We start from the raw sequence: 5,276 nt of genomic DNA, 5'->3' as shown, positions 1-5,276 counted from the left end.
GCAGTGTCACTGGCCCTCATATGTGGGATCCGAACCGGGGCCCTCTGGCATCCCAAGCCAGTTCTTAACCATCGCGCCACTCGGCCGGCCCTGAAGATCCTTTTACAAACTTCAGCTTTATTGAGGTATAATTGACATAAAACTGTAAGATATTTAAACTGTACATAGTGGTTATTTAACGTGTGTATGTATTATGAAAGGATTCCTACCCATATAGTTTATTAACACATCCATCAACTCACATATTTATCCTTTTTTGTATGCGTGTGAGGACATTTAAGTTCTACTCTCTTAGAAAATTTCAATTACACAGTACATTTTTATCAACTATAGTCACCATGTTTTACATTCGATCCTCAGACCTTATTCATCTTATAACTGAAAGTTTGTACCCTTTTATCAACCTCTCCCTGTATCCCCCACCCCAGACCCTTGCAACCACGTTTCTACCCTGTTTCTATGAGTTGGACTTTTTTTTTTTTTAGATTCCACATATGAGTGATACCACACAAAATATGTGTCTTTCTCTGTCTGGCTTATTTCACTTAACATAATGCCCTGAAGACTCATCCATGTTGTCACAAATAAGAGGATTTGCTTCTTTCTCATGGCTGATATTCCATTGTATATATGTACCATATCTTCTTTATCCATTCATCCACCAATCAACACTTAGGTTGTTTCCATATCTTGGCTACTGTGAATAATGCTGCAATGAGTATGGGAGTGCAGATATCTCTTCTATTACCTGTTTTCATTTCCTTTGGATATATACCCAGAAATGAGATTGCTGGATCATAAGGTAGTTCTATTTTTAATTTGTTGAGCAGCCTCCACAGTTTCCCATAGTGGCTGCACCAATTTACATTCCCACCAATAGTACACAAGGGTTCCCTTTTCTCCAAATCCTTGCCAACACATGTTATCTCTTGTCTTTTTTTTTTTTAAGATTTTATTGGGGAATTGGGGTAGGGGAACAGACAAGTTGCTGTCCTTTTGTTCTTCAGTCTAGGTGTGGAGGACATCACTTCACTGGCCCATGTTGGTATTATGATCATTGTGCTCTTCCGATCTGAGGCAGATTGGTCACCAGCCATTGGACGGCCACTCATGGAGGCTCATGGCAGCTCATGCTGGCTGCCGGCTGCTCACGGTAGCTTACAGTAGCTTATGGCAGCCCACCCTGATGCAGCCCTGCTACAGCCTACCCCATCACCAGCAACTCACGGCAGCTCAGCTCCAGGTCAAGCTGTTGTTCACCATCCTAGCTGTAGAGGGTGCAGCGTCACTGGCCCATGTCGGATCCAAACTGGTGGCCCTGCTGCTCAGAGCTCGCACTCCCAAGCCAACTCTTAACCAATGAGCCACTCAGCCAGCCCATCTCTTGTCTTTTTAACAGTAGCCATTCTAACAGATGGGAAGTGATATCTCATTGTGCTTTGGATTTGCATTACCCTAATGATTAGTGATGTTGAGCACCTTTTCATATGCTTGTTGGACATTTTTATGTCTTCATTGGAAAAATATCTATTCAGGTCCTCTGCCCATTTTTTAATTGGATTTTTTTTTTTGCTATTGAGTTATGTGAGTTCTTTATATATTTTGGGTATTAAACCCTTATCAGATATATAATTTGAAAATATTTTCTTCCATTTGGTAGGTTGCCTTTTCATTTTATTGATGGTTTCCTCTGCTGTGCAGAAGCTTTTTAGTTTGATGTAATCTTACTTGTTTACTTTGCTTTTGTTGCCTTTGCTGTGAAGGTCTTTTAATTCTTAGAAGGAGTGTACTTCTGTTTCCTTTGATCCCCTCTCAGTCACAGAAGTAGTCAAGGTTATGGCATCCCTGTGTTTATCACCTGGGATACTCAGGAAATGGCCCATTGGTCCCTACCCTGGCATCTCAGAAACAGCCTTAAGGGTACAAAAGCTTGTCTCAAGATTTTAAAAATCACAGCTGAAATGACCCGTTCATGCAAGATAAGACCTATGCCTAAAGAAAACTGCCTTTGCTTTTGGCTGCAATTATTTCAATTCATGTGGTCACACTCTCTCAAGTTGATCTGACATTTCAAGCTGCAGCTTAATATATCTTTGCTCAACACAAGATAGGGAAACAAATTAGTTTTCCCTTAATGACTTCAATGTTATGGAGAGACAATTTTTTTTCAAATATATGGGCAGAGAGGTTCGGTAACTGGCCCAAACACACAGAGTTTATAAATGGTGGCATCTGGATTATAACAGATCTGTCTATTCCCAAACCAGGACTCTTACTACTATGGAGGCAGCCCAGAGACACAAGCACATTTTGTCATATTCTTCCCATTTGGCTCCTGTGAAATTTATTCTCCCCTAAACCCCTCCTCCCTCACCAGACCGACTCTGTCTTTGGGTTTAGAACTTTTCATTCCTCTTTATTAAGATCCTTTTTCAGGTGCTGCCCAATATACCAGCTGGCCAAGATTTTTTTTTCCCCCATAAATTCCCATGCAAATCATTTTCTAGTGCATTCCACAGCTACAATGACTGCCTTCCTTGTCAAGGGGCAAAAGGCCTTGTCAAAGACCGAGCTCCACAGCCCCTTCTGGAAACCAGGTACTGAGTAACCTGTCAATCAAGTTGGACGCAACTCACAGTCAAGATATCCCAAATGGAACTCCTAATCTCTCCCCAAGTCTTTCCACCTGCAGTATGGCACCACCATAAATTTGGTTGGGGTGGGCGTGGGAGTTTATTCCTCTCTATGCTTCATCCCTCATATCTCATCTATTAGCAAGTCTTTTCCACCAAACTTCCAAAACAGATGCTAAATCCATCACTTCTTGCCTTCACCACTGTTAATACCGTGGTCATTTCTCACCTGGACCACTGCAAGACTCTCCTATCTAACCTACTCATATGCCCTCCAGTACATTTTCAACAAGGCACCCAGGGTGATCAGCATCACATCATGCCACTCCCGTTTAAAACCCTTCCCTACCAACATGTAGGCTCCATGAGATCTGAGACCCAACTTTCATATTCATCTCTGTATCCCTAGTGCCTACAACTGTGTATGGCACAGAGTAGGTACCCAGTAAATATTGCTTGCATGAATGAATGAAGTAATAACCTTAACTGCAAACAACAAGAATCTTCTGCCTTAATTCCTTTTTCGGTTTTTCTTTTAATTCTAGCATTGTGGTTGGTTTTCTCTAGTTTCTGAGGAGATATCAACATATCTAGACTACAAGCAATTTATTCCTCTCCTTCCCTTTAGCCAATAGGGGCAAAGTCAAAGGAATTTGTGACTTACGCACACAGATGCATCTCACTTCAGTGATGTTGCTTGAGAATAGATGGGAGATTATGCTGATGGAACTGGACATTTTCCATTTTTATTATTTTAATTATAAACAAACTATTGGGGGGTAAAAATCGAATGGAAATCTGTCTATCAATTTCACAATTAGCATCTCATTTCAGAGACCAATCAACTTAAATGAGGGCCAGTGACCTTAATCTTTCCCCAAATACAGTGCTTGATTCCTCTTATTAGTTGAAAATCTCCAAACTATGAAATATTTGGGTTAACCCCATGTTTGCATCAATGATGCTATTACCACATTTAAATAAGTCAAGGGGCTTTTGTGACCTTTGTGTTACGGTTTGTATGGACGAAAGCAGAAGACTAAATCTGTGCAAATCAAGTAGGAGAAATAACAAGGCCACTTAAATAGGGCCTCTCTTTTCATTTATTTTTCTAAGACTGTGAAAAGAAGTGTGATTTTTCAGGAGATTTATTTTGCCACCGATTAGCTAAAATTAACCCACGAGGAGTGTAAATCCCAGAAGTCAAAGGCAGCTAATTTTAATCACAAGGGTCTATTTTAAAGCATTCTCTTGGTGATACAGGAAGGGAGAAAAATTTTGGTTTTTCAAAAGGAAAGAAACAGAAAAGAACAAATTTGACCTGGCAAACAATGCATCAACAGAACATCAATAATACCCCTGCAGGGATTAGAACAAGAGCATATATTGTGCAGAGTTAGCCCCTCCTCCCAAAAGACCAAAGGCTCCACCTACATAAACATGGAAGCTGTATAAACAGCTAACAACCAACCATTAGAACTGGACAGGCTAGTGACTGATAGGTTTGTTAAGAGCTCTCTGGAAAATTTCACTTTGGCGTAGACTTGGGGTGCACAAGATGCCAAAACTACCGGAGAAACGTTTCAAGGTCAGCCAAGAAGCTGCCAGTCCTGTCCACCTGACTCCACTGATTGATGTGTCTTGAGTAGCTCCATCCAAGTCTTTGCTGAGGTGACTGGTTTTTCTCCAACTTGCCTGCATTGATGATTGGCTGTTGGGGATCTGTTCGGCTAGAATTCTTAAGCTGCAAGAAATAGAAACCAACATAAGCTAAGTTTAGGCAGCAAAGAGGAATTCATTAAAAGGATATAGGACTGTTTCCCAGAACGCATGGCCACAAACGGCATCAGACCTCAAGACAGACCCTCCTCTGCGTCTCATTTCTGTTGTCCTCGGCACATCCGTTTCTTAGTTCTCAAGGCCGAAGGAAATGACCATCCCTTGCTCCTTAGTTCCAATCTGGTCTATTCTAGAGACCATTCCAGACTGTACTAGACTCTTTGGATCTCAAATTCTAAGAAGAAAGAATCTGAATTTCTAAATTTGGGTCAGGTATCCATTTCGATGCGTTCATTTCAACCATGGCCAAGGAGGATGGGTCACATGGTACAGACAGGGCTACAGGGGCTTGTAGCCAATGAAGAAGAAGGAAATTCAGAAAGATCATTATGAGCTGGACAGGATCCCCCAGGAGATATCCAGTAAAGGACTGCATTGTCACAACCAGGGACAACTGAACTAGCCTAACACACAGAGCCAAGGCCAAGCCAAATAGTTACTACTGTGCCATATCCTTAGGCTGAGGAGGCATCCAGTCTGGATTGTAGCTGCACAGCATTCTGGGAGAAGAGCCCTGGCTATACTCTCTGAGCGCACCCTGCATTCTTCTTTTTCACACTGCTTATCACAATTGATAATCTTACATTTATTTATAAACTTGTTTAATGAGCATCTCTTTCCACCATTCAGTTTCAAGCTCTGTGAGGTCAGGTACCATATTGGTTTCACTCACATTTATATTCCTGGCACCATGCCTGGCACATAGTGGATATCCATGAAAGAGTTTTGAATGAATGAATGAATGAATGAGACCAGGGAAGTTTTTCCAACAGATTGGGCACATGAGTTGAATCTTGAAGGACA

Source organism: Hipposideros armiger, unplaced genomic scaffold (genome assembly GCF_001890085.2).
Source record: "Hipposideros armiger isolate ML-2016 unplaced genomic scaffold, ASM189008v1 scaffold_10, whole genome shotgun sequence".
Classification (NCBI taxonomy): domain Eukaryota; kingdom Metazoa; phylum Chordata; class Mammalia; order Chiroptera; family Hipposideridae; genus Hipposideros; species Hipposideros armiger.
The sequence above is the reverse complement of the archived record's forward strand: the minus strand, read 5'-3'. Positions refer to the sequence as shown.